Here is a 13771-nt window from a genome sequence, read left to right as displayed (position 1 = left end):
ATTGATTATCTGGACAACTGGCAGCAGAATTCCTCTCAGGGAGGAAATCATCGTGATGTTAGGAAAATACCTTAAAACCTTGGGGTGGGAAAAGACTCCCGGCTTTGTCAGCGATTCGAAGAGGAGGATGAGAAAAGAGGAAGAGGGAGAGAGAGGTCAGGAGATGGAGGTGACGGTGCTGTGAGTATTGGAGGTGGTTGGGACAGAAACTGAGAGGATGGTTAAGAATGGAAAAGTCTTGGAGCTCCCGTTGTGGCTCAGTGGTTCACGAATCTGACTAGCATCCATGAGGACACAGGTTCCATCTCTGGCCTTGCTCAGTGGTTTGGGGATCCGGTGTTGCTGTGAGCTGTGGTGTGGGTTGCAGACATGGCTTGGATCCTGCGTTGCTGTGGCTGCGGTATAGGCCAGCAGCTGTAGCTCCAGTTTGACCCCTAGTCTGGGAACCTCCATATTTTAGGTGTGGCCCTAAAAAGCAAAAAAAAAAAAGTCTCTGATGTATCACCTCACACGGGTCAGAATGGCCATCATCAAAAAGTCTACAAATAATAAATCCTGCAGAGGATGTTGAGAGAAGAGAATCCTCCTACACTGTTGGTGGGAATGCAAATTGGTACAACCACTATGAAGAACAGCACAGAAGTTCCTTAAAAAACTAAAAATAGAATGGCCATATGATCAAACAATCCCACTCCTGGGCATATAGCCAGAGAAAATAAAAGCTCTAGTTCAAAAAGATACATGCACCTAATGTTCATAGCAGCACTATTCACAATAGCCAAGACGTGGAAGCAACCTAAATTTCCATCAACAGAAGAGTGGATAAAGAAGATATGGTACACATACGCAATGGAATATGACACAGCCACGAAAAAGAATGAAATAATGCCATTTGCAGCAATGTGGATGGGCCTAGAGATTATCACACTGTGTGAAGTAAGTCATACAAACACAAATATCGTATGATATCATATGATATCACTTATACATGGGATCTAAAAATGATGCAAATGAACTTATTTACAAAACAGAAACAGACTCACTGATTTCAAAAACAAACTTATGAGTACCAAAGAGGAAATGTGGGGATGAGGGAGATAAATTAGGAGTTTGGGATTAACATATACACACTCCTGTGTATAAAAGAGATAACTAACAAAGACCTACTGTATAGCACAGGGAACTATATTCAATATCTTGTAATCACTTGCAAGGGAAAATAATCTATATCTGTATCGGAATCACTGTGATGTGTACCTGAAACTAATACAACATTGTAAATCAACTGTACTTAAATTTAAACAAAAGAAGGGAAAATCCTTGCTTGCAATGGGCGACAGTCCCATGTCTGCAGTGTGACCTCGTCATCTCTCTCTGGCCACCAGGCTGCAGTAAAGGCAGTCGCCATCATGGATGCTCCATGTGAGTTAGTGTTGTGAGAGTGTGTGCCCACCCGTTCACGTGCACACGCCCTCACACGTGTATACCTCTTTGTGTTCATGCACACATGCACGGATATCCATGTCTGCCCCTGCCCACATGTGCACGTGTTTGCTGCGCTCAGCTCATCATGTGTGCTTGTGTGTTCAGGTGCTGGAGGCTGCCCGGAACTGGGGCCTGGGAGGCCATCACCTCAGGAAACCATCAGGATAAAGGGAAGGCCCTCACAGCCATACAGAATTGGGGGTTCAAGGTCACTTCTTGTAGGCTGAGGGGGCGGGGAGAACCCCACTTGCCATCCGGATGCAGTGTTATTTTGTTCAGTTTTATTGATGTATAATTGACAAATAAAATTGCAACGTATTTAAAGCATAAATGTGTGATTTGATAGCCGCATACACTGTGGAAGATCCCCCACCATACTGTTAATTACCGCAACCATCCATCACCTTACATATTCACTTTCTTCTTTTTTTTTTGAGAACACAAGTTGACTCTTTGAGCAGATTTCAGTTGTGCAGCACAGTATTCTAAACCCCTGTCTCCATGTTCCAACAACCTCTGATCCTTAGATCTTAATCATCACTATTTTGTGGTTTATTTTGCTTTTTAGGGCCGCACCTGCGGCATGTGGAGGTTCCCACCTGAGCTACAGCCGCCAGCCTACACCACAGCCACAGCAACGCAGGATCTGAGCTGCATCTGTGACTTACACCACACGTCACAGCAATGCCGGGTCCTCAACCCATTGAGCGAGGCCAGGGGTTGAACCCACAACCTCATCGTTCCTAGCTGGACTTGTTAACAACTGAGCCACGACGGGAACTCCCCCTTGATCATCACTAAGTTTGTACTCTTTCACTGCCTCTCCCCTTTCCCCATCCCCAGTCCCCAGCAATCACCCTTCTATTCTCTGTTTCTATGAGTTTCACTTTTTCCTTTTGAGATTCCACATCGGGTTACAACTGGAACAGTGAGCATTTCTCACCATGACTCTGCCTTTGCCCCAGCTGGATTTCCAGCAGTCACGCAGTTACCAGTGCCCTCAGGCAAAGGGCTGGGCTCTGAAGCCCTACTGCCAGGCTCGGTGTCCCGCAGCCCATGCTGGGAGATTGGCCCGTGTCGTTGGTTTCTCGGGGTGTAATGTGTCACTTCATGTTCTGCAGCAGGAGCCAGTCTGGTGAATTCTCATCAGCCCTGTCTCAACACTTCCTGGAGTGTCTCCATTGAGGCTTACACCACAAGCGAGATCCTGGGATAAAGTGGGCTATGTGCTTACAAGAGTTCCTGGCAGACAGCAGGCGCCAGTTATGGAATATGCTGGTGTTGCAGGTATTACTGTGATGATTCCTGTTCCTACCACATTGGAACCACAAACTGGTTCTTCTTGAAAACTATGAACAAAGATGAGCCCAACATATGGGGGCTGGGGGGGTGTTTCTTGGGGAGGGAGGTACAGGTGTTCTTTCTGGGGACTCTGGATGGAACAGCTCCATTGGAGGGAACTTTCCCAATGCCTTCAGCCCCTGGAATTTAGAATATACCCGTAGAGGAGCTCCTGTCATGGCACAGTGGAAACGAATTCAACTAGGAACCATGAAGGTTCAATCCCTGGCCTTGCTCAGTGGGTTAAGGATCTGGCTTGCCGTGAGCTGTGGAGTAGGTTGCAGATGCAGCTCAGATCTTATGTTGCTGTGGCTCTGGCGTAGCCTGGCAGCATTAGCTCCAATTAGACCCCTAGCCTGACAACGTCCATATGCCATGGGTGCAGTCCTAAAAAGACAAAAGACAAAAAAAAAAAAAAAAAAGAATATACCTGCAGAGCCATCCTCAGAGGTGCAGGCTCAACATGGGGATCCTTTGGCCATTGCAAGGAAATGCCTGGCTTTTATGCATTGGTTACTGCTCTCCTTGTTTTGCAGTGTGAAGATAACTTCATTATCAACTTTGACTCCAGCTGGTCTAAAGACCTAAAAGTGAAAGGTAAGACATACATTCAATAGAAGAAGGTGTAGGAGGATGTCTTTGGCCTTAGCGAGGGAAAAGGATTCGTAAGCCCAAATTTAAAAGCTCGTATCAAAAGCAAAAACAACAGCAATAAAACATTGTTGCTCTGAGGACCCTATGGACAAAGTGAGAGGAAGATGACAGGTTGGAGGTTCAGGTTGCAGAAATATATGTCCGCTGCTGAAACCAGTCAAGAGTATATGAGAAATACCTAGGCATTAATAGGATGAGGAAGCACGTCCATGAAATAATGCCATTTGCAAAAACATGAGTAGACCTAGGGACGAACATATTAAGTGAAGTAAGTCAGACAGAGAAAGACAAATATATAATGACTTATACGTGGAATCTAAAAAAAAGATACAAATGCATTGACTTACAAAACAGACTCATGGACACAGAGAAAGTTCAGTTTACCAAAGAGGAAAGGGGATGGGGGAAGAGAAAAATCAGGAGGTTGGGATTAACAGGTACACATTAGTATTTATAAAACAGATAACCAACCTACGGTGTAGGACAGACAACTCTTCTCCATATCTTGTAATAACTATAATGGAAAAGAATATTAAAGAGAATATATATATATATATAGCATAACTGAATCACTTTGCTGCACACCTGAAACTAACATGACCTTGTAAATCCACTGTACTTTAATAAATAAGAAGAAATTCTAATGGAAAAAAGGAGGAAGGATATAGACCGACAATTTACAGGACAGACTGCCCCCCCAAATGCTTACGCATAGGAGGATACCCTCATTAGAAAGGGGAAAATGCAAAGTAGAGGAATAGAATCTCCTTTTAAACCTATTAGGGAAAATTAGGGGGAGCGGACAGAGGCACCCTCAAGCCTGGCAGGTGGGCACACAGACAGGGGAGGGCAGAGTGGCAGCACCTCAGCTGAGGGGGGCCAGGCACAGGGGTGCTGCTGGGGCCGGGTCCCGGATGCATTCTCATCAGAACCTTAAGGGCATGTGGGTGCGGGTGGGTGGTGTGATGTTGCCAGTGGTCCCGGGAGGCTGGGCACACCTGGCTGCCCACCCCTGGGGCCCGGGGAGTGGGTCAAGTGCTGGGCAGCTCTTGGTGAAGCACCAGCAGCGGTTCAAGGGGCCGGACCAGATGTGCAGGACGCCCTCGCCGAGGCGTGAATATCTGTTTACGCGTTTCCCTCCCCGCCCCACCCTGCCCCCACACATAGATCTCCAAGTCTTTTTCCACTTGCCTGTTTTCTTTAAGGTAAGCAATTCCCCCCCAAACAACCTGCCATTTTCTCTTGGAGAATCTTCCTCTGTTTGCCTGAGTCGCCCTGTTTAGCAGTAATCAACGGAAGGGTCCCGGGGCTGCCTCGCCCCCTCCCTTCCTCCGTTCTTCAAACACTAGACACCTGCTGCATGCGGGTGCTGTGTGCAGATTGGGGATATTGAGAGCGACTGAGTCCATGGTCTAGCTGACTTCCTAGAACTTCTTATGAAGCACCGATAACCAACAGTGCCTTATCTTTGTGGTACAGGCCAGGGTTTCTCAAAGTTTTGGGTTTTGGAACCCCCTTTACACTCTTGAAAATTATTTAAGACCTCCAAGAGTGTTTGCTTATTATGGACCAGAGCATTTTTCCTGTATTAGAAGCTAAAACTGAGACGTTTGAAAACTATTCATTAATTAGCTAAAAAATAATAAACCCATTACATGCTGACATAAATGTATTTTATTTAAAAAACCTATATTTTCCAAAACAAAGGAGTCGATTGGGAAAAATGGCCTTATTTTGCATTTTTCAGGTCTCTTTAAGGGCTGGCTTAATGGAAGGCAAGGTGGATGCCTATGTATTCAATCTGTTTCAATATCACAGGCTACAAAGCTTCTGGAAAACTCCACCACTTGCTGAGAAAGCAAAGGAGAAAGACATCTTAGTGTTTTTATGAGAATGGCTTTGACCTCTTGGAGTCCCTGAAAGGGTCTGAGCCTCCCAAGGGTCCCTGTTTAGACCACAATGCCACCGGCACTGGCCTTTCTGAAGATGTGGTGTCATTAGCGCCTTGATTCTAGAACCCATGGTTCTAGTGCTTCAGATCCAGGGCTGAAGCCTGGCTGAGGTCATCAGACAGTAACCTAGAAATTGGAGGTGGCGGAAAACTGAGGTGGGGTGCAGGCACTCAACTTTTTTTAGTCTTCATGCCTATCTTTTGAGTGTTTAAGTCGTGCTCGTTTATTGACCACATAAAGTGGGGTTTTAGGTGGCTCATTGACTTTTAGCTGCTATTTATTGAGTGCTTGCTTTGGGAGAGTCCTTTAGCTGGGTGCTTTCTCTTGCTAAATTTGGTTTATCCTTTGCCTGCCTCTTAACATAACGAAAGGTTTGAGTTAAAAGAACCCAATGCTGGAGTTCCTGCTGTGGCATGGTGGGTTAAGGGTCGGGTGTTGCTGTAGCTGTGGCATAGGCTGCAGCTGTGGCTTGGATTTGATCCCTGGCCTGGGAACTGACATATGCTGGGGGAGCAGCCAAAAAAAAAAAAAGAAGAAGAAAATCAAATCAAATATTAGTGGCAACTTAAGGATGCCTGTGGGCCCTTTGAGTGATGGCTTTGGTCTTGTTTGAATCTGTTACTCCCACATATTCTTTTATTTATTGGGAACAAGGGGGTCTCACATCTTTGGATTGGCACTAAATTCTCAGAAAAATTCCAGGAAGAACTTAGGTAGAGAGAGAAAAATTTTCCGCTCCAAACTTCTGTGGGGTTAAAATGTATGCTACCAGTTGGAAATCCACTTTTTACAACCAAGACACCATGCCTTGGGGCCCTGGTGGGATTGGCAGGAGTTTATCCATCAAGGATGGCCTTGTCAGGCTGGCAGACAGATGCAATTTGGAAAATAGATTTGGGTAATTTGGTAATTGTGATATATTGGCAGCAATATTATTTGTTCCCGAAAAGAAGACTGGTCAAGGAGTTCCTTGGTGGCTCAGTGGGTTAAGGATCTGATGTTGTCCCTGCTGCGGCTCAGGCCGCTGCCATGGCACAGATTTGATCCTTGGTGGGGAAACTTCTGAGGCCCCCCCCCCAAAAGAAGACTGATTAAGTAAATTATGGGACATCCATACATACAGTGGAATGCAACAAGGGGTGTGCCTTTTATGTCCTGATGGAGATGCTTCCAAGAAAGAGTGTTAAAATAAAAAGGAAAGTACAGAAAAAGGGTGTACCGTGTGCTACCCTTTCCATAAAGGGAGGGACCCATTTGCTTGTGTTTGTATAATAATCGTTGAACATTATTTGGTAGAAGGTACTATGTAAAACCATCTCCTGAGAGTGGAGACCCATTGGATGGCGTCAGGAGGAAAGCTTTTCTATATCCCTTCTTTAATATCATGTGAAAGTATTACCTTTCAAACGTTAACTATGTCTACCAATGATGAGAAACCCAACCAAAATCCACATGGAAAGCAACCCAAACCCTTTCCATTAGAGCCCCTGGAAGTTTCTAGACAAGGAGGAGCCTGCTGTAAACCGAGGCAGTCCCGCTGCTGGCGTGAAGGAGCCTTTAGTTTTAAAGGCACTTAAGTGAGACACTCTGACTGTGTAACTGCCAAAAGAGCCAAGAGCCAGGCACTAAAATCTGCTGAAGTGGGCTCAGCAAAGCCAGCCTTTATGGATCCACGTCAAGTCTCACTGGCTTGGTTTTTTAGAAAGGAATGGACCCAGGGTTCATGAACTCCGGATGGAGGGTGGAATTTTGATGTTTTTTTGGACGATTTTTTAGGGGCGGTGAACGCTCTCGAAGAGAGAAGACTTGAGCGTGCAAATCCGCCAGGTTGGACCCCAAGGCCCCCTCTGCAGGACGGAGGGGGCGCGAAGGGGGGCAGGCACATAGCGGACGGGGGTGACAGGATTGCTCTGTTTCTGGGGAAGCCCTCAAGGAACCAAGGCTGAAGAAGACGAGTGGTTTTTCCAGTGCAGATGAGATGGGGGATGGCTTCCGGGGATCTCAAACCCGCCGGGAAAGCAGAGGGCGGGGTCCTGACAAACATGGTATTTGTACAACATCCCTTATGTGGGGCATCGAAAAATAAAATAAAAGGGAATTATTTCCACAGTGCAAATAAACCCACAGGTAGAAAACAAACAGATGGTCCCTAAAGGGGAAAAGCTGGAGGGAGGGATAAATTAGGAGTTGGGATTAACGCATACACACCACCACGTATAAAAGAGACACCCAACCAGGACCCCCGGTGTAGCCCAAGAAGCTCTACTCAATAGTCTGTAATAAGCTGCAAGGGAAAAGAATTTGAAAAAGCATATACATGCATGTGTATGTCCATCCTTCCATATGTATATTTATCTAGCTGTCACTTTGCTGTACACCTGAAATGAACATAAAACTGCAGAGCAATCATACTTGAATAAAAAAATGCGCAAAGCGCATGGTTCTCATACTGTTGTATAGTGAACCTACGTCAGAGTTTTAGTTTAATAAATGAGGAAGCAGAGGTTTGAAACACTCCCTCTTGCATTTCCTTTTTCTTAAATGTTCTGGCCCCTGCTGTGCACCGGGGCCAGTCCTGTGGCTGCAAATGGCAAAGTCAACCATCAGGATAAGCCCAAGCCAACTCTACCTGTCCTGGCCTCCTTGGTGTCCCACCTGTGCAAAGTCGCACCTGTGTACTCAAATTCAGAAAGGCTCTGCACTTGGTTTCCTAAAGTTCCTGGGCCAGAGATTGAACCTGCGCCACAGCTGTAACCAGAGCCACAGCAGTGACAATGCCAGATCATTAGCCCACTGAGCCACAAGGGAACTCCTGCAATTCTTAAGATTTGTGGGTTTTTTTTTTTGTTTGTTTGTTTGTTTTGCTTTTAAGGCTGCACATGCAGCATATGGAAGTTCCCAGGCTAGGGGTCGAATGGGAGCTGCAGCTACCAGCCTACGCCAGAGCCATAGCAATGTAGGGTCCAAGCCATGTCTGCGACCTAAACCACAGCTCACAGCAACATGGGATCCTTAGCCCACTTGAGTGAGGCCAGGGATGGAACCCGCGTCCTCACAGAGACAATGGGTCTTAACTTGCTGAGCCACAACGGGGACTCCTCCAATGTGGTTTTTTTTTTTTTTTTTTTTTTTTTTGCTATTTCTTGGGCCGCTCCAGTGGCATATGGAGGTTCCCAGGCTAGGGGTCGAAGCGGAGCTGTAGCCACCGGCCTACGCCAGAGCCACAGCAACTCGGGATCCGAGCCACGTCTGCAACCTACACCACAGCTCACGGCAACGCTGGATCGTTAACCCACTGAGCAAGGGCAGGGACCGAACCTGCAACCTCATGGTTCCTAGTCGGATTCGTTAACCACTGCGCCACGACGGGAACTCCCAACATGGCTTTTATAAAGCATGAAACTTATCTGGTCGAACATCCTTTCAAACCGAGGTCTGCTCTTCTTGAATATTAAAATGCACTCTAAAAAAAGAAAAAAATAAGTACAATAAAATGCACTCTATAGATTGGTTTTCTCTGCAAGGCCGTCTCTCTACTCAGAAGTAGTTTTGTAAAATAATCCCTGATAATTAGGTCATAATCTTTCTCGGAAAGAGGTGTTTGCTCTTAGGGTGGGAGGGGCCTCGGCACCAGAGAAGCAGATTCCATCTAAGGTAAATGAAACTTGGCAACGGGTCCTTTTATCACAGACTCGGAGTGTTTAAACAGCTTTGTCATCGTAGATGGAGGTGTGCTTAGGTTTGAATTGAAGGTGGAACTTATGAAACTGCCAGGGGAAATATCCTAGTATTTTTCTTGGAATGTGTGACACATTGTAATATCAAGAGCATCCCAGGCAAGCATTTTCTCTTTCGCCTGAAAGTAGTTTGTACGTGGTTTTGAAAATGCGATGCCACGTTCTCCTGGAGGATTAGCCCTCAGTGTGAGGATAGGTTAGAAAAAAAACGAGTGCCTCTGTTTGAGAAGGAATATTCTAAAGGAATACAGGGCACCACCTGGGGAGCAGCCCTGGGTTTTAGACTTTCTGTTTTATCAGGATGTGTTGGGAACCATTTGACAGAGAGTTACGGTTTTAACTCAGTCGTTTAAGAAAGAATTAAACATCCAAATGAATTTTGTTCCTTGAAAAAAATAAAATTTATATCCTTTGTTTCTCTCCACTATTTCCCGCAGCTTCTCTGTGCCAGTTGGGAGATGAATAAACCTCACTTTGGGAGTTCTCGTAGTGGCTCAACAGACATGAACCCGGCTAGGATCCATAAGGGTTTGGTCCCTGGCCTCTCTCAGTGGGTTAAGAATCTAGCATTGCTGTGAGCTGTGGTGTCGGTCGCAGATGAGGCTTGGATCCTGCGTTGTCGTGGCTGTGGTGTAGGCCGGCAGCTGCAGCTCCGATTAGACCCCTAGCCTGGGAACCTCTACATGCTGCGGCTGCAGCCCCAGAAGGCAAAACAAACAGACAAACAGGAAAAACTTCCCACTTCAGTCTGCATTTTCTTTCTTTCTTTTTTTTTTTTTTGGTCTTTTGTCCTTTTTAGGGCCGCACCTGTGGCATGTGGAGGTTCCCAGGCTAGGGGTTGAATCAGAGCTGTAGCCACTGGCCTATGCCACAGCCACAGAGATGCCAGATCTGAGCCACATCTGCAACCAACACCACAGCTTGCAGCAATGCCAGATCCTTAACCCACTGAGCGAGGCCAGGGATGGAACCTGCGTCCTCATGGATGCTAGTCGGGTTTGTTTCCTTTGCGCCCACAACAGGAGCTCCCATGTACTTTTCCATTCATGTTTACCACAGGATTTTGAATATAGTTCCCCGGGCTATGTAGTAGGACCTTGTTGTGCATCCATTCTGTATCTAATAGTTTGCATCGGCTCATCCCAAACTCCTGGTCCATCCCTTCCCCCCCCCCACCCCTGCCGGCAACCATGTAATTGAGCATCGCTGATTCTTCAAGTCCCTGGTTCACCTTAGGGTTCACCCCTTGTGCTGTACATCCCTCGAGTTTTGACACATGTAGGACCACATGTAGCTCATGACAGTAACACCCAGAGTAGTTTCAGTGCCTTAAAATCCCCCGCACTGCACCTCTTCCCCACCTGAATCCCTGATCTTTCTACTATCTGTATACTTTTGCCTTTTCCAGAGTATCATGTCGTTAGAATAATATAATATGTAGACTTTTCAGATTGGCTTCTTTCATTTCGTATAATGCATTTAAGGTTCTTGCCTATCTTTTGGTGGCTTGATAGCTCCTTTTAAAAACGGCTGAATCGAAGTTCCTTTCGTGGTTCAGCGGAAACGAACCTGAAGAGCATCCGTGAGGATGCAGGTTCCATCCCTGGCCTCACTCAGAGGATTAAGGACCTGGTGTTGCCGTGAGCTGTGGTGTAGGTCACATACACGGCTCCGATCTGGCGTGGCTGTGGCTGTGGTGTAGGCCAGCAGTTACGGCTCTGATTTGACCCCTAGCCAGGGAACCTCCATATGCTGTGGGTACCACCCTAAAAAGACCAAAAAAAAAAAAAAAAGAGGCTGAATAATATTCCATTGTGTGCATGTGCCGTGGTTGTTTATCCCCCACCCACTAAAAGGCATCTTGGATGCTTCCAAGTTGGGGCAGTTGTGAAGAAGGCAAGTTATAAACATGTGTGTGCAGGTTTTTGCTGTAGGCATAGATTTTCAGCTCGTTTGGGTTTGTATGTGTATATAAATGAAATCCGGGTCTATGAAAACGATCAGGTATTGTTCTAGACCATGGCTCCCGGGCTGCATGTGAACTGTGCTGTTAGGAATACAAATAAAAAGGGAGTGTAGTGCCTGTGGAATACATGGGGCTAAGCATCTAGAACAGGCAGGGGATACCCAGGCCCCAAGGAGAGGCTTCCCTTGGACCGCACCCTGTCCTGGTCAGCAGGGGCCGTGGCCCAGATCACACACCAGGTCTCTGCTGTTAACCTTCATTCTCCGCTCTGAAGGCTTCCGGTGTGTGCCTGGCTCTTACGGCCACCTGGTGATGGGAAGGGGGAGCTACCCCCCAGCCCCTGGTTCTAGGGTTTCCTCAAACTTGTCAGCGATGAAATTCCAAGGAGGGCAGCCAAGAATTAATGCGGATGCTTTGCTCCAATGAGCATCGGGCTTCCTGCCAGCATCTGGTTTGTCGACAGCCCCCACCACCACAGGATCTGCCCCCGGAGCCAGGTTTTCGACCTGCGTTTGGAAACATTCCCCACCTTTTACCTGGCTGGGTGGCCTGCCGTTTATTCCGAAAACAGCCTCACTTCTCGGTCATCCTTGATGTTTTCCTGCAGTTAAAGAGTCTCAAGACCCCAGACGTTTCCGTCCAGGCTCTTCAGCTGCAGGATCCATGCTTCCTCCCTGTCTTCTCCGGGTTTCTTTGAACACAGCACACACCCTTTCGCTGCGACTCTAATCATCAATCATTTCCACCTGCATAGTGCAAAGTATTTCAGGAAGGCGTAATATTTACTGCTTTCTATTAAAACTTTAATGTTCGTCTGTTTACAAACGTGTGTTCTCTGGGTTAGAACACAGTCATCATGGACTAATATTTTTTAAAGGTTTCAGGTTACCTGGCTGATTTTTTGGTCTTAGTAATTTTTGCGGATGCAGAGGCATCTATTTTTTTTTTTCTGTCAAAGCGCAGATGGAACTGAGAGCAAAACCTGTGCTCAGCTTTCACTGTAAATGTCCAATTTTTTTTTTGTCTTTTTGCCATTTCTTGGGCCGCACCTGTGGCATATGGAGGTTCCCAGGCTAGGGGTCCAATCGGAGCTGTAGCCCCCGGCCTACGCCAGAGCCACAGCAACGCGGGATCCGAGCCGCGTCTGCAACCTACACCACAGCTCACGGCAACGCCGGATCGTTAACCCAATGAGCAAGGGCAGGGACCGAACCCGCAACCTCATGGTTCCTAGTCGGATTCGTTAACCACTGCGCCACGACGGGAACTCCTGTCGAATGGTTTTTAAGTGCAGAGTGGAAGTGACGATCTCGAAAGCTAGGCTTTCTCTACACTGACGATACATCAATAAATACGGGGAAAGGATGACTGTCTTACAGGAGGATGCTGGCTGATGCTGTAGTTGAAGGGGTGACATTGCAAAAAGCATGACATTGCATATTCATCATGGTAAACAGTGGTTTCAGCAAAACCATCAGAGGACGCTAAATAGTGTGTGTGTGTGTGTGTGTGTGTGTGTGTGTGTGTGTGTGTGTGAGAGGGAGATGAGGAATGAGAGGTTCGCTTGCTTGTAAGGTATCTCCCCAGTAATCAATTGCATAGACTACTTCTTATTTACAAGGGGGCAGTGGTGACACTACTGTGCCCTCACCAGATAACACGTTTAATGGGCAATTACCATCCCGGTTGAGGGTGGATGACCCTGGGCTCCTCCAGATCAGATCCCTCGGGACAGATACAACATCCCAGGAGACCTCTCTAGCTGGGAGGCATGGCCTGACTCTAACCAAGGGGCCACATCAAGCAAACTCTGGTAGAGGGACATTCTGTAAAATTACTGGTCTTCAATTCTCCCAGTGTCGTGGAAAACCAGAAAAGTTGAGCTGTTAAAGGAGGTTAAAAGAGATGAAAGAGACACAACGACCAAACGCAGTGTGTGGTTCTGGATGTTGGATGCAAGGGGATTAAATGCTACAGAGGGCAGTACTGGAATAATTGATGAACACGGATGGAAGAGCGACTACAGATCGGATCCACGCTTTGGGTCAAAGCTAAGTTTTCTAAATTCAGGAGCTTTTCTGTGGATCTGTATGGGAATATCCATGTTCCTAGGAAATCGCTACTTCGTTTCAAAGTGTAAAGGGCCATAGTCTAGGTAACCTACTCTTGAGTGGGTCAGAGAAGGTAAATTATAATATATGCATATGTAGGTTTGTGTGTGTGTGTCTATACAGGCAGACCTAGTTTCATGGCATTTATTGTACTTTGCAGATATTGTGCTTTTTACAAATTGAAGGTCCCTGACAACCTTGCAAGTCTATTGGCTCCATTTTCCTAACAGCATTTGCTTACTTTGTGTGTCAAATTTTAGTAATTCTCACAACATTTAAAACTTTTTCATTATTATTGTGTTTGTTGTGATTTTGCTGAAGGCTCAGATGATGTTTAGCACTTTTTAGCGATAAGGTATTTTTTTTTTTTCCATTTTGGCTGCACACATGGAAGTTCCTGAAGGGACCGAATCTGAGCCACAACTGAGACCTACACCACCACTGTAGCAATGCCAGATCCTTAGCCTACTGTGCCCGGCTAGAGATTGAACCTGTGCCTCTGCAGCAACGCGAGCCACCACAGAG

The sequence above is a fragment of the Phacochoerus africanus genome, chromosome 1 (genome assembly GCF_016906955.1).
Source record: "Phacochoerus africanus isolate WHEZ1 chromosome 1, ROS_Pafr_v1, whole genome shotgun sequence".
Lineage (NCBI taxonomy): Eukaryota > Metazoa > Chordata > Mammalia > Artiodactyla > Suidae > Phacochoerus > Phacochoerus africanus.
This window is presented reverse-complemented; position numbering follows the sequence as displayed.